The following is a 27,266-nucleotide window of genomic DNA, read 5'->3' on the forward strand; positions in this document are numbered from 1 at the left end:
CTTCCCCACCCAGGAATCAAACCACTGAGGTCTTCTTCATTGCAGGCAGATATTTTTACCAGCTGAGCTACCAGGAAAGCCCTATTCATTCCGATCCTCCAGGAAATAAAATTAATGAATTTGTCCTCAATTTCAGTATATTCTATCTTTTTCTAGTAAGCTATATCACTCTAGTCAAAGCCAGTGTTCATGTATTCCGTTTTTTTCTCCCCCTATAATAAGCATGCATGTTTTATCCCTTAAAATGTCTTCTTATATTTGTTCATTCTGCTGCTCAGAAATCATATCTGTCTTTCAGATGCATTTACTCTTATTTTAAATCAGAATAAATTAAGAAGCCCTGCTTAGGTCTCTTCCCTGAACTGTAGTCCAAGTCTACACTTGGATTATTGGATATTGGGAAATTGCTTGGTGATTTTTAAAAGTATTATATTATTTGCTATATTTGTTTGTTTATTGACTCAGAAATTTGGAAAAATAGGGATTTTGGAAATTTGAAAAAAGTAATAGCTTAACTTCAATACCTTACTGAAACCCCCTATATTTGTTACTAAAGTGTGTGCTAAAGAAGGTCTCCTATTTAAAAAAAATAATCTATTTTCCATGTGCTCATGAATAAGGAAAACTTCATGGCTAGATAGAATTTAGGCTATCTTAAAAAACATTACTGGGAAGTGCTTAAAACTGAGTTTTATTAAAATGTCAAAATGATTTGTTTACCATGGCTAGTTACCTGATTGCTTTGTTCACTCACCAGAAAGCTTTATTGTCATATTAAAGACAATACATTTTAAAACTAAAAGGATCATAAATTGTAATACAATATGGCCTTCACAAATAGGCTCCTAAATCAGATCTGATTTAACTGGAATATCATAGATCAAGAAATTGTTTTGTTTGTGTTAAAGTTATTGACTCAATATACTACATTTGTATGATCAGAGAAGTGAGTCTGAAGGACTGCACTGTATTGTAGGTATGTCAAAATTAGCAAGAAAAAACACGGCATTATCAAGTTCTAGGTTTCCTAAATTTAAAGTATTGCTAAAATTTTAGTGTATATATTGGGGAAAAATGCACATAGACTAAAACAAGTTTAAGATAATAGAAAGTAGCTAAAATATAGTAAGTTAAATTAATTCTCCCAAATATAATGTACTTTCTAGAGCAAGAGAAGAAAGGTATATTTAATGTTAAGTATTTCATTTGAAAAAAAAAGTATTCAATTTAAGAATTATACTTGCATAGTTTTTAGGGTAAGTGCATTTTTATTGCATTTTTTTAAAAAATCTGAAAATTGACTAGTGGATATCTAATGATTGACAGATTGTGTACATACGCTTAATTCCATCCCTTACCAAAACCCTCATAAATAACAGTTAAGAAGTTTTGTTTGTTTTTTTTTAATGAGGGGTAATGGATATAAATAGAATGGCAGAAAACAAACATGCAAACAAAGAAACAAAACACAACTGAGAAATTGGATCAACATGGCAGAAGGCTAAAAAAAGTTAAATTGTACATTAAAATACACACACTAGACTAATATGACAAAAAATATTTAAAATACCAAGTTTGGACCAGAATGTGGAGAAACTGGATATCATATGTTGCTGGTGAAAGTGTATATTTCTACAAACATTCTGGAAAAGTTTCATTCTCTGTTAAGTCTGAATTTATGAGTATCTTTTAATCCAGAAATCTACTTACTACTTGTATTCTCAACAAAAGCCTCTCTTCCAACAACTAGGCAGCAGACCCCACCTCTGAGAGGGCAGTGACAATCACAGAGCAACCGGGAAGCCCTGTGCAGTATCCAGTGCAGGCTCAGGCACCAAAACATCAGTCAACCTCCTACCAAGGGCATAACAGTCAGCATATACTGGAGGAATGAGTTTGCAGATATTGGCAGTAAAAGCAAGTTTCCCACCAAAAACTCTTAAACCTACACAGGTCTCACAGGAATGTTCCCAGGTAAAAATAGTGTGCATCTAGGATAGATCACATCTTAGGCCAAAAAGCAAGCCTCAGTAAGTTTAAGAAACTGAAATCATATCAAACATCTTTTCTGACCACTACTCCATGAGGTTAAAAATCAATTACAGGGGGAAAAAGAAAGTAAAGGAAAAAAAAAAAAAAGAATACAAACACATGGAAGCTAAATGACATAGTACTAAATAACCAAAGGTTCACTGAAGAAATCAAAAGGAAAATAAAAATATCTGGATACAAATAATAACAAAAACAAGATGATTCAAGACGCAACAGACACATGAAGGCAGTTCTAAGAGGAAAGTTTATAGCAATACAATTTTACAACAGGAAACAAGTAAAGGCTCAAATGAATCACTTAAACTTATGCTTAAAGTAGCCAGAGAGAAAAAAGAAGAAACAGAAGCCAAAGTTAGTAGAAGGAAAGAAATCATAAAGATCAGAGAAGAAATAAATGAGAAGGAGATGAACAAAACAATGAGAAAGATCAATGAAATTAAAAACTGGTTCTTTGAGAGCATAAAATTGACAAAACTTTTCTAGACTCATAAGGAAAAGTGAGAGGGCACAAATCAACAAAATTAGAAATGAAAAGGGAGACATTTCAATGAACACCACATAAATACAAAGATCTTCAGTTCAGTTCAGTTGCTCAGTTGTGTCTGACTCTTTGCAACCCCATGAATTGCAACACGCCAGGCCTCCCTGTCCACCACCAACTCCCGGAGTTCACTCAGACTTGCGTCCATCGAGTCCATGATGCCATCCAGCCATCTCATCCTCAGTTGTCCCCTTCTCCTCCTGCCCACAATCCCTCCCAGCATCAAAGTCTTCTCCAATGGGTCAACTCTTCGCATGAGGTGGCCAAAGTACTGAAGTTTCAGCTTCAGCATCATTCCTTCCAAAGAAATTCCAGGGTTGATCTCCTTCAGAATGGACTGGTTGGATTTCCTTGCAGTCCAAGGAACTCTCAAGAGTCTTCTCCAACACTACAGTTCAAAAGCATCAGAGGCTGCTACAAACAACTATACACCAATAAAATGAACAACTTAGGAGAAAAAGGCAAAGTCTTAGAAAGGTACAACCTTCTCAGGCTGAACTAGGAAGAACAGAACATATGAACAAACCAATCACAAATATTGAAATTGAAACTGCCAGATAAAGGAAAAAAAGAAAAAAAGGAAACAAAACAAAACAAAACAAAAACCTTCCAACAAACAAAAGTCCAGGGCAGGATGAATTCACAGGTAATTTCCATGAAACATTAACAGAAGAGTTACACCTATTCTTCTGAAACTGTTCCCAAAAATTGCAGAAAAAGGAATCCTCAGGGTTTTTCTATGAGGCCACCATCACCCTGATACCAAAGTCAGACAAAGATACCACAAATTAAGAAAATAAGAGGTCAATAACACTGATGAAAAAAGAAGCAAAAGTCCTCTACAAAATACTTGCAAATGGAATTGAACAACACATTAAGAGGATCATGCACCAAGATGAAGTGGAATTTATCCTAGGGATGCAAGGATATTTTAATATCTGCCAATCAGTATGATGGGGCTTCCCTGGTGGCTCAGACAGTAAAGAATCTGCCTATAATGTGGGAGATCTGGGTTCAATCCTTGGGTTGGGAAGATCCCCTGAGAACAGAATGGCAACCCTATCTAGTATGCTTTCCTGGAGAATTCCATGGACAGAGGAGCCTGGCAGGCTACAGTCCATGGGGTCACAGAGATTTGGACACAACTGAGCAACTCGGAGAAGGCAATGGCACCCCCTCTAGTACTCTTGCCTGGAAAATGCCATGGATGAAGGAGCCTGCTAGGCTCCAGTCCATACGGTTGCTAAGAGTCAGGCAAGACCGAGCAACTTCACTTTGACTTTTCACTTTCATGCATTGGAGCAGGAAATGGTAATCCACTCCAGTATTCTTGCCTGGAGAATCCCAGGGACAGAGGAGCCTAGTGGGCTGCTGTCTATGGGGTCGCACAGAGTCGGACATGACTGAAGTGACTTAGCAGCAGCAGTAGCAGCAGTAGCAGCAGCAGCAGAACAACTAACAACCAGTGTGATATGTCACATCAACAAATTGAAGAATCAAAACCATATGATCATCTTAATGGAGGCAGGAAAACCTTCTGACAAAATTCAACACCCATTTATAATAAAAGTTCTCTGGAAAGTGGGCATAGAGGGACCATATCTCAACATAATATAGGGCATATATCACAAACCCACAACTAATATAATTCTTGGTGGACACTGAAAGCATTCCCTCTATGATCAAGAACGAGACAAGGATATCCACTCTTACCACTTTTATTCAACATAGTCTTGGAAGTTTTAGCCATGGCAATCGCAGAAGAAAAAGAAATAAAAGGAACTCAAAATTGGAAAACAAGTAAAACCATCACTGTTTGCAAAGAACATGATACTATACATAGAAAAGGTGCAAACAGAAAACTAGTAGAAATCTTGAATGAATTTGGTAAAGCTGCAAGATACAAAATTAATACACAGAAGTCTCTTGTATACTAACATGAAAGATCAGAAGGAGGTTAAGGAAATAATCCCATTTACAATCACATCAAAAATAATAAAATACCTAAGAATAAACCTCCTTAAGAAAGCAAAAGACTTGTATTCAGGTAATTATGAAATGCTAGTGAAAAAAATCAAAGATGACACAGAGACATGGAGAGATATACCATATTCTTTGTCAAAATGACTATACTGCCCAAAGCAGTCTACAGATTTAATGCAATACCTATCAAATTACCAGGGGCATTTTTCACAGAATTAGAACAAAAACAACTTACAATTTGTATGGAAACACCAAAGATCCCCAAGTAGCCAAAGCAATCTTGAGAAAAAACAAAAAAAAAAAACAAAAAATGGAGCTAGAGGAATCAGGATTCTTGACTTCAGATTGTACTGTAAAGCTGCAGTCATCAAAACAGTATGGTATTGGCAGAAAAACAAAACAAAACAAAACAAAAAAACAGAAATATAGACCAGCATAGAAATTCTAGAGATAAACCCATGTACCTATTGTCAACTAATTTATGACCAAGGAGGTAGCAATGTACAATGGAGAAAAGATAGTCTCTTCAGTATGTGGTGCCAGGAAAAGTGGACAGTTACATGTAAAAGAATGAAATTAGAACATTCTCTAACACCAAACACAAAAATAAACTCAAAATGGATTAAACACCTAAATGTAACACTGGATACTTTAAAACTCTTGGAGGAAAATGTAGGTAGAACCCTCTGAGACACAAATTATAGTAATATCTTTTTGGATCCGTCTCCTAGAATAATAAAAATAAACATAAACAAACAAGACCTAATTAAACTTAAAAACTTGCACAACAAAGGAAACCACAAAGTAAGAGAACCCACAGAATGGGAGAAAATATTTGCAAATGGTGCAACTAACAAGGGGTTAATCTCTAGAATATAAAAGTAACTAATGTAGCTCAATTAAAAAAAAATCCCAATCAAAACATGGGGAGAAAATCTAAACAGACATTTCTTCAAAGAAGACATACATATGGCCAAAAAGCACATAAAAACATTCTCAACATCACTAATTATTAGAGAAATGCAAATCAAAACCACAGAGAACTCTCACCTCACACCTGCCAGAATGGCCATCATCAAAGTCTGCCAACAATAAGTGCTGGCCTAGGGGTGGAGAAAAGCAAACCCTTCTACAGTGTTAAGTGGGAACGTAAATTGGTCCAAACATTATGGAGAACAGTATGGAGGTTCCTTTAAAAAAATACATATTGAACTACCATGTGATCCAGAAATCCCACTTCTGGGTATATATCTGGAGAAAACCATAATTTGAAAGGGTTCATGCACCCTAATTTTCATTGCAGCAATAGTTCTAATAGCTAATACATGGAGGAAGCCTAAATGTCCATCAGCATAGAAGTGGTTAAAGAAATGGTGTGGACACACACTCACAATGGAATATTAGTCATATGAAAGGAAAGAAAGAACACCATTTCAGCAGCATAGATGGACTCAGAGATGATCATACTAAGTGCAGTAAGTCACACTGACAAAGATAAATATCATATCACTTATATGTGGAATCTAAAAAATGATATGAGTGAACTCTTTTACAAGACAGAAATAAATTCGCAGATATAGGAAGCAAATTTATGATTAGGAGAGGGGAAAGGGAAAGGATAAATTGGGAGACTTGGATTGCCATATACACACTACTATTTATGAAATATCATCGATAACTAATAAGGATCTTCTGTACAGCACAGGGAACTCTACTTAATACTCTGTAATTACTTATTTGGGAAAGAATCTTAAAATGAGCAGATATATGAGTTTGTATTGGAGAAGGAAATGGCAACCCACTCCAGTATTCTTGCCTGGAGAATCCCAGGGATGGTGGAGCCTGGTGGGCTGCTGTCTATGGGGTCGCACAGAGTCAGACACGACTGAAGCGACTTAGCAGCAGCAGCATGTGTATGTATAACTGATTCATTTTGCTGTACAGCAGAAACTAACACAATGATGTAAATCAACTATACTCTAATAAATCTTCTTTTAAAAAGTCAGTGGGTATTACCTCCAGGGAAACAGACAAATAGGCAAGGAGTTTGAGTACAGATGCTGGTATAAGAAAAGATTAAGTACAATGCAGATCAGGGAGTTTATTTTGTCTATCTGCTTTACCTGTGAGCTAAGAGTGCAAGTTAAAGGAGGATGAGGAGAGAAGAGAGGGATTTGTAATGTTCATTTTGGAAAGAGGAAACAGGAATGTTACAGTCATGGGCAGTAACATAGTTTTCTTTATCACTATTACATAAATCAAACAATGTTAATTTTTAGAGATTAAAAGGAACAAAAGACATTGCCCTTGTTTATGAAAAATTATCAATTTATTTAAAATTGTTTTATTTCTAAAATTAGTATCTGATTAGGAGTATCTAGGGGCTCCCCTTGGAGAAGGCAATGGCACCCCACTCCAGTACTCTTGCTTGGAAAATCCCATGGACGGAGGAGCCTGGTAGGCTGCAGTCCATGGAGTCGCGAAGAATCAGACACAACTGAGAGACTTCACTTTCACTTTTCACTCTCATGCATTGGAGAAGGAAATGGCAACCCACTCCAGTGTTCTTGCCTGGAGAATCCCAGGGACGGGGGAGCCTGGTGGGCTGCCGTCTCTGGGGTCGCACAGAGTCGGACTTGACTGAAGAGACTTAGCAGCAGCAGCAGCAGAGAGGTTCTTCAAGCTATTTCTTAAACTGGACTAAACAAATACCTGAAAGAAAAATGAGGTCGCACTGTCATCTAAGTAGATCAGTATAAAATCATGCTGAGATTAAAAAAAAATATGTTGCTAAAATTAAATGGAATTGGTATCACTTCAGCTATATATGCAATGCAATTATTGGTTATATTGTCAGATATTAAAGTACAATTGGAGATTGAAAAGTTATAATTAGGAAAGGAACTATGAGCATTGTATCATTAGGAAGTTTTCTACCAAGTAGAAAAGATACGCTTGTAAAGAAATCATAGCAGGTACTGTAAAGAATATGATAAAATGAGTAGGTGCAATGCACAGGGCTGGTTGATGGCAACTGTAACAAACTAACTCTTATTTGGGGCAGCTATATATTTCAGAGGCTTACTACAAAAATTACAAGCACCACACTTTTCTCAGTTGATTTCTGATTAATTTATCTGTTCAACATATATTGATTGAGCATCAACTATACACTGGGAATTTTTTACATGCTGGGGTAAAGCAGTGAATTGGTTAGATATCCTTGTCCTTGGGTTACTTACATTCTAGTAGTAGGAAGAGACTATACACACACAATTCATGTCATCTAGAGATAAGAAATATAGAAGTTATTAACTGACATACAAAGTTGGGAAGTCAAAGGAACCCTTGCAACATTTATAAATGCAAATAACAAGATGCAAAGAAAAGAAAGGGGGTGAAAATAAGATTAAAGATTTAATGAAACCTGTTAAATCTTTTGAATGTTGTATAAAAATGGATTTTATTCTGATGGCATTGTGAAACTACTAAAGGGTATCAAGCAACTGGGTGACTTAGATTTTTATTTCAAAGTAATTGCTTGCACAGTGGTGTAGTGTTTCTTATTTTTATTTCTGGCTGCACTGCACAGCATTCGTATTTTAGTTCCCTGACTGGGGATTGAACATGCACCCCCTTCCCCCTTGCAGTGGAAGCAGAGTCTTCACAGTTGTGTAGCATTTGAATCACACTAGAGAGAGAGACTAAAATAGACTTTTAGGTAAAAAAGTAAGGATGAAAATAAAACAAATGAAGGAAAGAATATGGGGAAAAGGGGAAAATAGAGGAAGAAAAAGAGAGAAAGACAGAATTAAGGCAGGAAGAAAACAACAAAATTCAGATTAGAAAAGTAAGAAACTATTTTCTGAAATAAAGGGTGAATTCAAGAGATAATAGTACAGCATAGTACGACTCAAGGATCTCAAACCCAGATCTGGGAAGAGGGAGGAGGGTCAAGAGGGTGGGGACATACATATATCTATGGCTGATGTACGGCAGAAACCAACACAATATTGTAAAGTGATTATCCTTAAATGAAAAATAAATTTTTGAAAAGAGAGATAATAGTACAGCATGATTATTTAATCATAGGCCCTGCTATAGGCAGGCTTTCTGCTTCCTAATTGAATCTTGTCTACTCACTTCTGCATGATCTTGGGTAATGTCTTCCTTTGTCTCAGATTAGTTGTAAAATGAGGAGAATAGAATATAATTCATGTGATTGTTATTGGGACTGAAATAATTAATATATGTGTTTTTGTTGAAAAACTGTGCCCGACACATAATAAGTGATCAATAACTATTAGAAAATTAAAAAGCAGAATCTGTTGGCTTAGCAGATATAAAGAAAATCATAGAATATGTTGAAGATAGCCTCAAATTTCTTGTTCCATTAATTGGACTCATGACAGTAGCACCAGTTTAGAGAGGGGAGCAGATTTAAAAGGTAATAATAAAGTCATTAAAAAATTATTTTACATTTTGATTTTGAATTCCCTGAGGGATGTCTTATTATGTTTACTTATTAGGCAATTGTATTTTCAATTGGGAGGTCAATGAGGACTTCCATATGGAAGACAAATATTTTTGAATCATTTCTGTGTAGAAACAGTTGAAGTCATTCATCACAGACACCATCTAGGGAGACTATGTAGATTTACAAAAGATAAAAGTGTGCCCAATACACACAGAATTAAACAAGAAAATAAAAAAAAAGGTATAGTCAGGTCTGATGAAGAAATAAGAATGAAACATGGAAAGACATAAAGGGAATAAAGATTTTCTTGAATAAGAATATTCCATATTATCAAATTCTCGCATAGAAAATAAGAAAATATAAAATCTTCCCACTCTTTATCAGTCATTAGTAGCAGAGTCACCAATATCTATATTTCTCCTATAGGTCTATTCAAGGCAATCTAGGATTTTTTATTACATTCCTCAAAATTCAGGAGCCAATCACTTAATCCAAAAGACACACATTGTTAGGTATTTTTTATGGCAGCTCCCCATTTTCAGAAAACAAGATTTATATTGGTTTCCTATTGCTGCAATATTAATTCCTTACATATACAGTCACCTGGAACAACACAAAATTATTATGTTACAGTTCTGGAGGTCAGAAATCCAAAAGGAGTTCATTGGATTAAAGTGAAGATATTGTTATGACTGCATCCATTTCTGGAAGCTGTTTGAGAGTATTTAATTTTCTTGCCTTAAAACAGCTTCTACAGATTTCTGGTCTGTCTAGGCTTGTGGTCTCCCTCCATCTTCAAAGCCAGCAATGATGGCCACCCAAGTTTTCTTTTTTTAAAAAATATTATATAATTTATGATTTATTTGTGAAAATCACATAATTTCATGTTCTAAGATTTCCCAGGGATTCCGTTTCAAAAGATAACTGCTTTTTAAAGAAATATAAACCCATTGTTTGTTGTTGCATTTCCAAACAAAAAGGCTTGGAGCTTACTCTTTATTACCAAGAAACTAGTAGTTGTTCAATCACTAAGTCATGTTTGACTCTTTGTGACCCCATGGACTGCAACACACCAGGTCCTTAAAAAACTGCAAATAGAATTGCCTTATGACCCAGCAATCCCACTGCTGGGTATACACACTGAGGAAACCAGAACTGAAAGAGACACATGTACCCCAATGTTCATCACTGCACTGTTTATAATAGCCAGGACATGGAAACAACCTAGATGTCCATCAGCAGATGAATGGATAAGAAAGCTGTGGTACATATACACAATGAAGTATTACTCAAGTTTTCTTATGATGTCATCTCTCCGGTTCGAATCCTTTTCCCCTCTTCCCTTTGGAGGGCCCTTGTGATTACACTGGCCCTACCCTGATGGTGGTAGTTTAGTCCCTCAGTCGTGTCTGATTCTTTGCGATCCCATGGTCTGCAGTCCACCAGGCTCCTCTGTCCATGGGATTTCCCAGGCAAGAGTACTGGAGTGGGTTGCCGTTTCCTTCTCCAGGGGATCTTCCTGACTCAGGGATTGAACCCAGGTCTGCATTGCAGGCAGATTCTTTCCTGAGCCACCTGGGAAGCCCCCACCCTGGTAATTCAGGATAATCTCTTACTTTCAGGTAACTGATTGGCAAGCTTAATTCCACTTAAAATTTTAATTACCTCTTGATATGTAGCATAACATATTGACAAGCTCTAAGGGTAATGATGTGGATATTTTGCAGGGCCATTATTCTACCTACCACAGTATCATTCATAACATAGCTGAATGTAGTTCAAAGAATATGTTTGGACATAAACCAGATTATATTGTGTCCATGAATGGAACAATGTTCTAGAAGGGAAGATAACCACTTATGTGGAATATGGTGAAGAGAATATGAGAGAAATGGGAGAAACAGATAAAACAATTTCCTTTTTGTTGTTGATCAGTAAGATAATTGATATTTCAAAACATGCCCATAGGATGGTACACAGTGGTTTGCTACAGTCTTGTAAATATGAATGGCATCCAGAATTTTAACTAAAAGGTTGGATTGTTGTTTTAAAAAATTGCAGCAAGAATCAGTATGTGTATCATATAGCATGTTAGCCAGCTTCCTTGCCTTTATTTTAACTTAGTTTCTTTGCTTTTGTGGATTAGAAGTGAAAGTGGTAAAGATTTAAGATATGACCTATGTTAAACATGAGAAAATTATCACAGCACAGCAGGTAAGATAATGTTCTCTGCAATAAGATTCTTTCCAAAGTGATATCACAACACATTCACCACAAATAATGAAATTTAAAAGACTGATATTATCAAGTATTGGTGTAGATGTGGAGCTATCGGAACTCACATACTACTGATGGAAAAGTAAATTGATTCAACCATATTGGAAAATGAATTGGAACTCTTTCAAATAATTCAGAAAATCAGTTTTCTGGAAAAATATAGAACCTTTGAAGAACTCTACTCTGGGTTATATTACTATCAGAAATATATGTCAACCAAACACATGAAAGATGGTTTTATCAATCTCATTTGTAATAATCTGGAAGCAATCCAAATGTATATCAAAGGAGAAATTGTTTTACATTCATACCATGCAATATTCCACACAATTACTGTTATACACAACAGCATGAATAAATCTCACAAACACAATATTGAATGAAAGTTCAGTTCAGTTCAGTTCAGTCACTCAGTCGTGTCCAACTCTTTGCGACCCCATGAATCGCAGCACGCCAGGCCTCCCTGTCCATCACCAACTCCCGGAGTTCACTCAGACTCAGGTCCATCGAGTCCGTGATGCCATCCAGCCATCTCATCCTCTTGTCTCCTTCTCCTCCTGCCCCCAATCCTTCCCAGCATCAGAGTCTTTTCCAGTGAGTCAACTCTTCGCATGAGGTGGCCAAAGTACTGGAGCTTCAGCTTCAGCATCATTCCTTCCAAAGAAATCCCAGGGCCGATCTCCTTCAGAATGGACTGGTTGGATCTCCTTGCAGTCCAGGGGACTCTCAAGAGTTTCCTCCAACTACTACTACTACTACTACTAAGTCTCTTCAGTCGTGTCCTACTCTGCGCGACCCCATAGACGGCAGCCCACCAGGCTCCGCCGTCCCTGAGATTCTCCAGGCAAGAATACTGGAGTGGGTTGCCATTTCCTGCTCCAATGCATGAAAGTGAAAAGTCAAAGTGAAGTCGCTCAGTCGTCTCCGACTCTTAGCGACCCCATGGACTGCAGCCCACCAGGCTCCTCCATCCATGGGATTTTCCAGGCAAGAGCATTGGAGTGGGGTGCCATTGCTTTCTCCATCTTCTCCAACACCACAGTTCAAAAACATCGATTCTTTGGCGCTCAGCTTTCTTCACAGTCCAACTCTCGCATCCATACATGACAACTGGAAAAACCATAGCCTTGACTAGATGGACCTTTGTTGGCAAAGTAATGTCTCTGCTTTTCTATATGCTGTTTAGGTTGGTCATAACTTTCCTTCCAAGGAGTAAGCATCTTTTAATTTCATGGCTCCAATTACCATATGCAGTGATTTTGGAGCCCCCCAAAATAAAGTCTGACACTGTTTCTACTGTTTCCCCATCTGTTTCCCATGAACTGATGGGACCAGATGCCATGATCTTAGTTTTCTGAATGTTGAGCTTTAAGCCAACTTTTTCACTCTCCTCTTTCACTTTTATCAACAGGCTTTTCAGTAGCTGGATTCAAAATAATGCCCATTTTATAATTCCATTTATATAGAGAGTTGTAATTCAAAGCAATTGATAATTTAAGCCTAACCTTTGGAAAGGAGCAGAATAGTGACTGGGATGGAATTAAGAGAGCTCCTATGAAGCACTCCTTAGGAAGCTATCTCCAGTATAAAATAGAAAAAATTACAAATTTCTAGTTTGCAACATGATTATGCTAGTGTAGTCACTTTGTTAAAATTTGCCAAGGTATATACTTATGATTTGTACACTTTAAATGTTTGCTACATGAATTAAAAAGTGTCATGAAATTTTATAATATATAAATTCAGAAGTAGTGAGGAGGTAAGACATGTTAATGCCAGTTTGCCTTGAAAATACTCAGGGCATTTGGTAATGGAGATAAATGCAAAGAGTCACTTATTTTAAAAAATTCCTAAATTCAAAATTAAAAAGAATTGGCAATAATCAAAGAATATCTTACAAGTTAATCTGTAGCTGATTGCTCATATACTCTATTTAAATCAGAGATGATAAATGAGAAAACCAATTTCCTTGGAAAATAAAATGTTATTTTAGCCTACAAACTAGTAAGATTTCAAAATGGTCATTAGAACTCCAAAGAAGTTTTGATACAACTAAATATAAATTGTCATCTGCACAGATGTTACTCTAGTTTATCCTATATTAACTAAAATTTTAGCTTGCGATAGTTCTCCTCTTCAAGCAAAGGCTATGATCCCAAATGAAATGCCAGATGGCAAAAAGGTTGTTTTGTACACTCAGGAAAACATATCCAAAAATTCTGAGGGCTGTATTCAATAGGCCATTGTTATATTTGGCCTGGATTATTTAAATATTCAGTAGGATGTAAAACACAGACAAGAGTTTATTTAAAAGTCATCTGACTTTTTGTATTACATAATTTCTACACTTGCGATCATTTAAAAAAAAATTCTCTAGTTGTTTTCCTTTTAATTTACGGGGACTGCCATACAACCATTTCATACTTTTTCTCAGACATGAATGCTGGAATATTCATTGAGCTAAGCTCTGGATCATTTCATAGTATCTACCTTTTGATTTCAAGTGGCTCTAGCAAGCATTGGGTTTAAGTATATTTTGTTAAGGAATTTGGCAAATGAAGAATATAAAAGTTTTTCTGGAATCACTATGTGAAGCCAAATTTTAGCTCTGCTAAATAAAAGTGATGAATTAATTTAGAAATTTAAATAAGCTGCCCAATTTAAAACAATAAATCCCTTCTACTTCCTAGCAGGAGGGACCCAACCACTTATAAAGACTTTGATAACTGAGAACATATACAAATGTAGCAGGTTCAATTTAAGATGAGTGCTTATTTTTATTAAAGTGTTTCAGAGAAAACCATCCCGAACAACATTTTCTCCTGTGAATTCAAAATAAAAAATTCAATCGCAAATGTTTTGCTTTAGGAGTTTCTTCTGTAAAAGTAAACATGCAAAGTAATAAAATGGTACCGACCAAAGACCAGTTCATTACTTAAGAAACTATGATTTCTATAGACAGAAGCATTATTATATTTTGAAAGAACATCATTAGAAAATTTGGGTTCTAATCCTTAATTTAACATTATAAAACACAGCTAAAATTTTTGGCTATTTCTTCCTCTTATAGGAATTTTCATTTGATGTTAATAATCTCTGTAATCCTACTATATCTGAAAGTCCATAAATTAACATAAAATACATGAAAATATGCTTTTGTGTATTGTTTTTAAATTTATCCTTTATAATATTTATATACTGCAAATAACCAGATCATTGGTTTTTCAAGTGTATTGGTATTAGATACCATCTTTCAAGGGCTTCCCAGGTGGCACAGTGGTAAAAGAATCTGCCTGCCATTGCAAGAGACATGGATTTAATCTTCGGGTCGGGAAGATCTCCTGAAGTAGGATATGGCAACCCACTCCGGTATTCTTGCTTGGAAAATTCCATGGACAGAGGAGCCTGCTGGGCTACATTCCATAGGGTCACAGAGAGTCAGACACTACTGAACGACTGACCACAGACACCATCTTTCAAATGAAATCAGTACAGAGAAAAAAACAAAGAAAACATGTATAAACTGAATTGCTCCTGTTGGTGTCTGAGAGATGTAGTTCTCAATCTCTGCTGGAACTTTCTATTTTGACTCCTAAATAGAACTTTCCACAGTTGCAAAGTTTTTTAAATGCAGCTCAAAAGTTTCTAGTCTATGACAATACATACTTGAAGAAGTGAAAATACCACCTTTGAAAATGAGATTAGTTACAGTTGAAGTTAATTAAACTGAAAGCTAATTTAGGCATCTCATTTGTGAAATTATTAGAGAGGCCTTCTTTCCTTAATAAATGATAGCTAATTTGATGGTTAGTGTTTGTGAAGCATAAGAAAGACATGTATTATTGTTCTGTAGAAATTTTAAAGTGGAAAATAGGTAGTAGCATGTCCAAGTTTCCAAACCATAATCCTAGAGCTCAAAACATTGTTAGGAGTTGTCTAGGACACCAGTCATATTGGATTAGGGACTCACACTATCTCTTTGTGACCTCATCTTAACTAATTATGTTTGCAGTGACCCAGGCACAATTCAATTCATTGCACTGGTAGAGGTTCAGTCAGGCATAGCTATGGTAGAATTATGAGGGCAGATAGAAGAAGAAACTAGCAAGTGTTAGAGCAAAATACTTTCTAAGACATTTTATCTTCCTGGTAGTAGTATTGTTTGCAATACTAATATCACAAGGATACCGTTCTTGGAGAAATGCAATGTAGTTAGTGATAATAAAAGTAAAAATGGGACTTACAGAGGAGTGTCCAGTCCAGACAAGACAAAGCATTCAGCACAATGTGAAAGGGAGTATAACCACCATCTATTAGACCAGTGAAAAGAAGTTGGACAATGCAACCACATCATTGAAAAAACTCATACCAGAAGGATGTGAGCATGAAATCACTCCCTCTTGACCATGAGACCACAGTGGAATTCTACAGAAAACTCAATAACCTGAGGTTTATCATTTAGGGAAACAAATCATCAAGAGAAAACTTGACCCTGAGCACAGATGTTTAACCCACAAAATGAAACCAGAGGGAATTTAAGTTGTTATAAGGGATTCAATGACCAAAGATTTGCAGTGACTAAGAGAAAGCAATTCAAATAAATTAGAGTATCGTTCATGGCAAAAGCTGAAGCATACTTAAATATCTCATCTCTGAGAAAATATTTAAAAATCCTGAGTGTACCATAGAAATTGAGAAAAGAGAAAGTGCCGAAAATATAGCCTAATCAGAACTGAGATTTAATTGCTACACAAATTATAAACCCATTTATGGCATTTATAATGAGCTCACAGAAAAAGCCATATAATTTAATAGCTGAAATTAAATATTTAGTTCAGCTTACATCAATTCGTTACACTCACATATCTCTTATATTTCTCAGTCATTTACTATTCATTAATTCGTATATTTAGTTTTTAATACCTATATAGTATATTTAGTTTTTTGAATTGATTATGTCAGTTACTATAATAAATGCTGCAATACAATGATGAATAAAAATTCCTGTCCTCCGAATGTTCATAGCCTAGTAGAAGAGAACCACTTATGTTTTAATCTTTAAATTCTGAGACCAAAGGGTTTAAGGAAACTTAGGAAATAACAGCTTAAAGAGTAGATATCATTTAGTTTCCCTCTCCTCAGAGGAGTATTTTTCTTTTTTTTTCTTTTTTTTTTTAATTTTAAAATCTTTAATTCTTACATGCGTTCCCAAACATGACCCCCCTTCCCACCTCCCTCCCCACAACATCTCTCTGGGTCATCCCCATGCACCAGCCCCAAGCATGCTGCACCCTACGTCAGACATGGACTGGCGATTCAATTCTTACATGATAGTATACATGTTAGAATTCCCATTCTCCCAAATCATCCCACCCTCTCCCTCTCCCTCTGAGTCCAAAAGTCCGTTATACACATCTGTGTCTTTTTGCTGTCTTGCATACAGGGTCGTCATTGCCATCTTCCTAAATTCCATATATATGTGTTAGTATACTGTATTGGTGTTTTTCTTTCTGGCTTACTTCACTCTGTATAATTGGCTCAGAGGAGTATTTTTCAAGCCAAAGGATAAACTCTTTTAGTTGCTGGAAACCAATATAGATGACATACTGCTAATGAGATCAATAGCAAACTAAGATACCTCTGTGTGTACATCCTGGTGCTATGTATGACAGTTCATGGATGACTTAAATAATTTACTTAACCAAATGTTCAGAAAGGGATCTAGCCCCAGTAAGGAATAAAACTTCAAAGGACTCAGACTCTACACAGGGTGCATCTTTCCCAGAAGATATGTGACCAATTTTCACTTTTATCACTTACATAGGAAGCAACAGTTTCTTTGGGCAAATTCATTAAGCAAATATTTGTATTAATTCAGTAATTCTCTAGATAAGCCCCAAACCTGTGCTCCTGAAGACTATAGGAGAGAACATGTAACACCGCCAATTAGATAAACTAAATGTGCTATTACGTATTCCTTAAAATTCCATGCTTTTATAATGAAAATTTAAGAGTGGTTATTTCCTTCCTATCACCAGTAAATGAAAGTAGGAAGCCTGTTAAAGATAGTCCAGTTGTAAGAGCTCTAAATGCTAAATATTTAAAAAGCTTATCAGACACTCTTAACCTAAAACCATTCATATTTCTGTATAATATGGAAATGGAAATAATATAATGCAACACAAATTGTTACAGTGAAAATTACATGAAATAACATGCACAAAGCTTTTAGAACAGCATCTGGCACAAGGAAGTATCATAAAAGAATTAAAATTTTATTCTTTAAATTACCAAGTAAACGATACTATATAATAAAGGATAAAGATCAAAGCCTGATTTCTTATGAGTATCAACTTCAAAAACATGCTAAAAGTGATATCCAGGGTAGCGTACATGGATATGGGAACCTTATTTTTAATTCAGCTAATTTGTGCTTCTAAATTAATTTCACTTTGGTTACCTGGGTACACAAAATGGCTATTTAAATAGTGTTAAAAATCAGTAGCAAAAAAAAAAAATCAGTAGCAAGATATTATATATGTCATAGATATAATAATATCAGATTCATAACCAAACAAAAAATAACAAAAAAATTATGTATGATTTATACAGGCATACCTCAGAGATATTGCACATTCAGTTCCAGACCACTGCAATAAAGTGAATCTTGCAATAAAGCAAGCCACACAAATTTTGGGGATGTTTCCCAATGCTCATAGTTATCCTGTACTATATTCTATTAAAGATGGTATAGCAATATGTCTAAAAAACAATGTGCCTACCTTAATTTAAAAATACATTATTGCTAAATATGCTAATCATCATTCAAGCCTGTAGCAAGTAGTAGTAGTTACATCAAAGATCACAGATCACCATCACAAATATAGTAATGAAAATGTTTAAAGTATTGTGAGAATTACCAAAAGGTGACATAGAGTCACAAAGTGAGCAAGTGCTGTTGGAAAAATTGTGCCAATAGATTTGGTTGATGTGGGTTGCCACAAGTGTTTGTTAAAAAAAAAAAAAAAAAAAGAGGCAAGCTCTGCGAAGATCAGTAAAGCACAATGCAGTAAAATGAGTTATGTGTGTACAGTAAAACCAATATTGTTGATAAGGAAAAAGGCAGATATGACTGCAAATCTTACTGGTAGGTCATTAACTTCCTTAAGGCATTTGTTTCTTTAAGCCCTCAGACTGCATTAGTTTCCTTATGTGTGACACACAAATATAACACTTAGGAACACCTTATAGTTTAAAGAAATAAAAATGGATTTATATATCAAAAGGGTCTACTGTCAAAATGCTTTGATTTAAAATTTCTCTTTTGTTAGTCTTCATCAAACTATTTAGGTTCTCTGAAATCGAGCTTTTACAACAGTAAAGAAAATGCTTTAAGCAAAGTAAGGGAAAGAGACAATACTTGGCTTAGAGTGTCACTGTGGGAGTTGAGAGATGAAATTTAAATTCATTATTACTCAGTAAATATTACTGTTACTCATTGTTATTGAAAGATAGAAAACAATAAATGACAGAGATAATCACTATCCTCATGGAGCTTATAAAAGGATTATAAAAGATGTGTGTTTTTCCCCCCTCTCATGAATAGATTATCTGTTTGCTCTATAAAAAATTTTAAGATATCTTTGCCTCAAGTTGAGTTTGCAAAGGAAAAAAAAGATGAATATTAGAAAAAATATAATTATATCCAAGGGAAATTTCCCCATATGCTGAAGTTAATGTTTTTTTGTTATGAAACCCTAATCATCTTATTATTGCAGATTTTCTGGATATTTGTTTTGCATTTCATCTAAAATACATGACAGGATTAATTTATTATCTTCCCAAATACAAAATGATTACAAAATTATTTTTCAAAACTTCGAAGCTGAAGAAAATTCAAACTAAAAGACAAAAACTACAGAATCTTATAGTCAGGATAAAGTGTGACTACTTATCACAACTAAAGCATTGTTCTTGATGCATTAGTCTGATTTTTTATCTGGTAATTCAGAAGGAGTGGAATATTTTTGCATGAGTACTATTATTGCAGGCTGGTTACTTCATTTCACAACCTATCTTCTAAAAGTTCAACAACTCTTTTTTTTTTAATTTTCTTATAATTTCTAATGCATTAAGACATTAAGCAAGTCAGGGCTGTTAGGCAATATTTGTGTTTTGCTTTTCTCTTCCTGTGAACAGAGGAAACAATATGGTAGAGTACTTGCTTACATCAATACTTGAACCTAATGAACACCATCTGGAGGAAGAGAAACCTGAATATTTGTATACATCTGGGCATATATAACATATTGCTATGCTACAAAACTGATTAATAATTGTATTTAACAGGCCACAATTAGCTGTATTTACATCTTGGTGCCAGTGGGAAAGTAGAAAATGAATATTTATCATCTCACCCTTGCCTTAGTTTGAACAGGCTGTTAACCAGTGTAGTGTGGTTAACCTGTGTGAACATTTCTGAAAACTCTAATGTAAAAATGAATGATTTCCTTCTTTCCATTCTCTGCAGCACAGAGTACAAAAGCACCCTAGATAATTTATTTTTAAAATGCTTTAAACCGTTTTTATTTATACATTTTATAAAAGGAAAATAAACACGTTTTATGGTGAAAGGAGTCAACATGTTTCCTATTAAGATCTGTAAAACCCTATTTTCAATTTTAAGCTTTATTTTAGAAATAAAAGTATATATTATTTTCTATAATTACATACCAAAGTGTGAACACTTTGCTTTAAATAATGTACCCACACCAGAGTCATGAGGTGAAAACTTTTGATTCCACACATCTGACAAAATAGAGAAATGATGCTTCTTTTGAAAGTACCTCAGGCAGAATTTTAAAGAGCAATTTAAGATACTCATTCACTAATCCTTTTTCTAAAGAGAAGAACTGAAATCAATACATTTTTTTCCTTTGCCAGCTATGATGTCTTATATTTTCCTCTTCCCTGTCTCCCTCTCTCACTTCCTATTTCTTAAACACATATACATGTATATGTGTGTGTGCACACTCACAACCCAAACCCTAAGCTGTATAACTCAGTGTACATAAGAAGATAGTGGATAAGAAAATGCCTTTAGAAGTGACTTTAAACAAGTTTGTAATAATACACTTTTCTTCTATCCGTATTTCTATAAGTATGTTAAGAACAGTACTTAACGAGGACACATTATATGTAAACAGTCATGTTTTATGTATACTATGCAGAACAACTCACAATTTAACATAACATACAAATCACCTGGGGATTATGTGAAAATGGAGATGCTGATTCAGCAGGTCTGTAGAGCGCTCCTTACTAATATACTCCCAGTGTTTCAGATGTGTCCTCCAAGGACTGTGTTAGAATTGGAAAATTTGAGACCATTTACAGGAAACTCAAGCACAGACTATTTAAGTGGTTTTCCCAGAGAAGCAATAAAGTTAAGTAAAAAATTAGCAAGGGGTGTAATGTGTATTCACATCCAGGAAGTTCATCTCCAGACCCCTACACTTTTCTTCCCAACCCTATACTCTCTGGGAGTTAATTAAGGCTAAGTATCAGACTGTGCTCTCACAAGGGTAAGGCAAAGAGAATCTGGGACAGAGGGAGGCAGACTGAGCTAGAGGGGAGGCAGAAATGAGGGGAAGAGAAAGGCAAAACAAAGACCAAGTTTATGACAAAACATACGTGTTAATTGCTTCCTTTCCATTGCAAGAAACTGAAATCCATGATTCAGTCACTCAATAATGATAAGCAGGATCATTTGCTTTATAATCCCTGAAAAACAATAACTAGTAAAGGTATTGGTCCACTTCAAGTAGGTTATCAAATCTGTGGTCATAGAGTTGTTCATAATGTTCATTTATTATTCTTTTAATTTTCATAAATCTTCAGTGTTGCCCCCACCCATCTTATTTCTGATACTAGTAATTTGCTTTTTTCTCTAGTAGAGGCTCTTTGATCTTCTCAAAGATCAAGCTTTTGTTTCATTTCCATTTTCCTGCTTTCAAATTCATTGATTTCGTCTCTATTTTTTTTTCCTACTTTGGATTTTATTTGCTCTTATTTTCCTAGCTTTCTAAGGTGGAAACTTGGATGATTGAATTTAGATTTTTCTTCTTTTCTAATATAAGTATTCAATATTGTACATTTTCCTCTAAGCACTGTTTTTGCTGCACCCACAAATTTTGATTATTGTATTTTTATTTTAACTCAAAATATTTTACAATTTTCCTTGAGATTTCTTTTATGACCCATATGTTGTTTAGAAGTGTGTATAATCTCCACATATTTGGAATTTTTGTTATCAGTAAGACATAGCTGAACTCAACACCACCATTAACCTTAATCGGCTGTATATAATTAACATCTGTAGACTATTTCATCCAACAACAGCAGAAAACACATTTGTATCAAGTTTTCATGGGACATTCACCAAGGTACAACACATTCTGGGCCATAAAACACACATGGACAAATTAAAAAAAATAGAACTTAAGCAGCATTAGATCTTAGATCACAATGGAATTAAACTAGAAGTCAACTATGCCTTAGTGATTTTCTGCCTGCTGAATCTAGTAATTTCAGAGAGAGCAGTGTTGAAGTCTCCAACTATGAAAATTGATTCTATTTCTCCTGGAAATTCCAGCAGTGTTTCTACCATGTAGTGTGATGCTCCATTGTCAGAAACATTTAAGAATTGTTAAGTCTTTTTGGAGAACTGATCTCTTCATTATTATGTAATACTTTCCTTTGATTACTTTCTGTGCTTTGAAGTCAGCTCTGTCTGAAAATAATGTTACCACTCCTGTTTTTATTTTTGTCTGAAAGTGAAAGTCACTCTGTTGTGTCTGACTCTGCAACCCCATGGACTGTATAGAGCCTGGTGGGCTCTATACAGTATATACCCAATGGACTTTATAGAGCCTGGTGGGCTGCCGTCTACGGGGTCGCACTGAGTCAGTCACAACTGAAATGACTTAGCAGCAGCAGCATACACACAAAAACATGCATAAAGCTGCATAACTGAAAAACTTTTCCGTTAGATCAATTAAGAGTAAGAAAAATAAACATTTTTACTTTACTTTTCTACTTATTCTTTCTTCGGTGTTCTTCCTTTAGTTAGATCCATATTTCTGATATATATTATTTTCCTTAATTCTAAAGAACTTTAGCAAGTCAAGTCTGCTGCTGCTGCTGCTGCTGCCAAGTCGCTTCAGTCATGTCCAACTGTGCAACCCCGTAGACGGCAGCCTACCAGACTCCTCCATCCTTGGGCTTCTCCAGGCAAGAACGCTGGAGTGGGTTGCCATTTCCTTCTTCAAGCATGAAAGTGAAATGTGAAAGTGAAGTTGCTCAGTCATGTCTGACTCTTCGAGACCCCATGGACTGTAGCCTACCAGGCTCCTCCATACATGGGAGTTTCCAGGCAAGAGTACTGGAATGGGTTGCCATTGCCTTCTACTGGTAACATATTCTCTCAGTTTTTATTTGCTAAGAAAGTCTCTATTTGTCCATCACTTTTGAAGGACAGTTTTGCAGTCTACTGAATTCTAGGTTGGTGGGTTGTTGTTGTTATTGTTGTTGTTGTTTTCCTCTCAATAATTTAAATATTTTACTACACTTCCTTCTTGCTTGAATATTTTCTAAAGAGAAGATGGATGTCTTATTTGAAAAGATAGAGGTGTTTTTACCTTCTGGGTTCTGTTCAGTTTAGTTCAGTCACTCAGTCATGTCCTGCTCTTTGTGACCCCATGAATCACAGCACGCCAGGCCTCCGTCCATCACCAACTCCCAGGGTTCACTCAAACTCACTCCATTGAGTCAATGATGCCATCCAGCCATTTCATCCTCTGTCGTCCCCTTCTCCTCCTGCCCCCAATCCCTCCCAGCATCAGAGTCTTTTCCAATGAGTCAACTATTCACATGAGGTAGCCAAAGTACTGGAGTTTTAGCTTTAGCATCATTCCTTCCAAAAAACACCCAGGACTGATCTTGTAGTCCAAGGGATTCTCAAGAGTCTCCTCCAACACCACAGTTTAAAAGCATCAATTCTTCCACGCTCAGCTTCGTTTATAGTCTAACTCTCACACCCATACATGACCACTCAAAAAACCGTAGCCTTGACTAGACAGACCTTTGTTGGCAAAGTAATGTCTCTGCTTTTCAATATGCTATCTAGGTTGGTCATAACTTTCCTTCCAAGAAGAAAGCATCTTTTAATTTCATGGCTACAGTCACCATCTGTAGTGATTTTTGAACCCCCCAAAAGAAAGTCTGACATTGTTTCCACTGTTTCCCCATCTATTTCCCATGAAGTGATAGGACCAGATACTAGGATCTTAGTTTTCTGAATGTTGAGATTTAAGCCAACTTTTTCACTCTCCTCTTTCACTTTCATCTGGGTTCTTTTAGTTTGTTTAATTTTGATTTTTTGTAGTTGAAAGATGATATACCTGAGGCCTTTTTTTTTTTTTTTTGGAGGGGTACTTATCCTGCTTGGTGTTCTCTCAGATTTGTTGATCTGTGATTAATGGCTATAATTTGGGGAAATTCTCAAGCATTACGGTTTCAAATATTTCTGTTCTTTTCTCTGCTTCTGGTATTGCCATTGTGTGTATTTATATATTTTTTCTAGTTACTCCACGGTCTTTGGATACTCTGATTAGTCTTTGCCCTCTTGGCTTTTCAATCTGGGGATTCTATTGCGATATCCTCTATTTCATAAGTTTTTTCTTATCCAATGTCCAGTCTACTAATAAGTTCATTAAAAACATTCTTAATTTCTTTTAATTTCTAACATTTTATTTAAGATCTTCATCTCTTTTTTTACACTTGTCATCTCTTACCTGCCATCTGCTTATTCCTAGGGGCCCTGAGTGTATTAATCATAGTTGCTTGAAATTCTTGTTTTGAAAAATCCATCATTCCTACCATGTCTGCTTCTAATGCTTCATTTTTCTCTCTCTAAAAAGAAAAAATTATTTGGCCTTTTGGTATGCTTTGTACTTTTGATAAATGGACATGATGTACTGTGTAAAAGGAGCTCTGTAAATAAGTCCTTAGTAATATGGCAGTGTGGTGTGTGGGGTGTGTGTGTGTGTGTGTGTTGGGGGTATGTGTTCTAGACTCCTTGTTTAGGTCTTAGTGTGACTGAGCTTGTGCCTCTAAACTATGAACTTCAAAAGTGTTTCAGTTTTTTCTCCCCACGTAGGCAGGGTGGCAGGAGTAGGGTGGCCAAAGTACTGGAGTTTCAGCTTTAACATAATTTCTTCCACTTCTTCATATCAGTAAGGCTCTGATAATACCACAGGTTAGATGCTGGTTAACTTGTTTCTCTTAAGGCAGGCCTTATTAAAGAGAACAGAGTGTTCTGGCATACTTCAGAATGTTTTGTTGTTCTGTTTTGCTTTTCATTTTTCTCTTCTAGAAGGTTGAAGGCATTTATTTCTAATATTTAGTATGAGGAAATGGTAAAGGTCCTACAGGTGGTTTTCAATATACTGTGGGCCCTCTAAAAGCGGGCCCTCCTCTGGAGTTCTTAAATCTCACTGTTGTCTGCACTGAGCCTTGAGTGATTTGTCAGTTACAGTTCCTGTTTTCCTATCCTGGCACTGGTTCCCCAGGGCATTTCCAATCAAGAGACTGCTCTGGTAAGATGGACTCCTGTACAATCCTGGAGGTGTTGATTTGCACTGTAAACTCACTTTTCTTATGGATCTAAGAAAAGTTGTTGATTTTTCAGTCTCTTTCAGTTCAGTTCAGTCGCTCAGTCATGTCCAACACTTTGTGACCCCATGAATCGCAGCATGCCGGGCCTCCCTGTCCATCACCAACACCCAGAGTTCACTCAGATTCACATCCATCGAGTCAGTGATGCCATCCAGCCATCTCATCCTCGGTCGTCCCCTTCTCCTCCTGCCCCCAATCTCTCCCAGCATCAGAGTCTTTTCCAATGTCAACTCTTCACATGAGGTGGCCAAAGTACTGGAGTTTCAGCTTTAACATCATTTCTTCCAAAGAAATCCCAGGGTTGATCTCCTTCAGAATGGACTGGGTGGATCTCCTTGCAGTCCAGGGGACTCTCAAGAGTCTTCTCCAACACCACAGTTCCAAAGCATCAATTCTTTAGTGCTCAGCCTTCTTCACAGTCCAATTCTCACATAGATACATGACTACTGGAAAAACCATAGCCTTGACTATACGGACCTTAGTCAGCAAAGTAATGTCTCTGCTTTTGAATATGCTATCAGTCTCTTTAGCTAATGATTACAACAGAGTGGCAAGTTCTTGGAACCAGAACCTAGAAGTCCCTATTCACTATTTTGAATAGTTACAGTGTTTTGTTTTAAAACTCAACCTAATAGCAGTTAGCTTAATGAAAACTCAATATAAGAAATAATTTAAATTGAGCAATATAAGGAAGGTAGGCCATTCTATGTGAGTGATGGTTTTTACTCTAGAATTTCTCAAGCCAAAGGTAACTACCTATCAGTGATCCCATGAAGAGTTTTCTGACATGAGAGAGAAGAGAAAACAATATAACATCTAAGTTAAATAGCCAAATACATTTTCATTCAAATTGGGAAAATTGAAAAAGAGTAAATGTGAGCACAATAATAATTATGATGAGCAGTAATTGTAAATCTGGACCACCTCAAGTGAAAAACAGCCACCCAAATTTGTAAGTCTCTTTTAATGTTATGATTTAGAGATTAAGACATAGCAATATGTAACAACATTATTTACAGAAATTTTAATTAGCTTTTATGGAGCTAGATATATTAGTAATTCTTTCTCCAGTGAATAGAAAAATCATAGTCCTGACAACAAAAATATAAGTCCCAAGATTCAAGTCAGATGGACCAAATCGAAAGACCAATTCTGAATCTTTGTCTTTGATATCATTACTGAAGACTAAAAAGCTGATAGCTTCAAATATCCTAAGAGAAAATTGCAAATCCTATCCAGAATTAAATTATAAAATTAGGATAATTATAGATCTTTCTGAATACATGAGGAAAATCAAATCTGTATAGCTAAGAAACAACATGTATACAACAGACAAATAGAGGAACTGAGGAAACGGAGGAAAAATGCAAAGAATGAGAAGATTCTAATTGCTTAAGATGAATTATTGCTTTGTGCTATCAGCTAGAGAGCTTCAGGTTCCCCAATTTCATCTTGATTAATTGGTCTCGGGAAGTTATCCTGCTTACTGTTCTCATCACCCTGTAAAAGGTGTAGGCTTATAAAGCAGAGATTTCTTTAGTCCAATCCCAGTACTGTCTGCATTTAAGGAAACACCTAAGAAGAATGCATACTTATTGAAATTGCTCTAAAATGTAAGTGCAGAGCACAGGCAGAAATGGGAAGATATCAAAAAGAAGTGATGTATGAGAAAGGAATCTCTTTTGTACAGCTGTCCTTTTCATTTTAATCATAAAAGACAGGATCAAAAATCAAGACCTTTGTTTTCCCGTATTTTAGTCCTGATTAGCAGGAAAGAGAATGGGTTAAACTTTTTTATCCTTCAGTTCAGTTCAGTCTCTCAGTTGTGTCCATCTCTCTGTGATGCCATGGACTGCAGCTTTTTATCCTTCAGTTTAGTTCAGTTGCTCAGTCGTGTCCGACTCTTTGTGACCCCATGAATCGCCAGGCCTCCCTGTCCATCACCAACTCCCGGAGTTCACTCAAACTCATGTCCATCGAGTCAGTGATACCATCCAGCCATCTTATCCTCTGTCATCCCCTTCTCCTCCTGCCCCTAATCCCTCCCAGCATCAGAGCTGTTTCCAATGAATCAACTCTTTGCATGAGGTGGCCAAAGTACTGGAGTTTCAGCTTTAGCATCAATCCTTCCAAAGAACACCCAGGACTGATCTCCTTTAAGATGGACTGGTTGGATCTCCTTGCAGTCCAAGGGACTCT

Source organism: Ovis aries, chromosome 3, assembly GCF_016772045.2.
Source record: "Ovis aries strain OAR_USU_Benz2616 breed Rambouillet chromosome 3, ARS-UI_Ramb_v3.0, whole genome shotgun sequence".
Taxonomy (NCBI): Eukaryota; Metazoa; Chordata; class Mammalia; order Artiodactyla; family Bovidae; genus Ovis; species Ovis aries.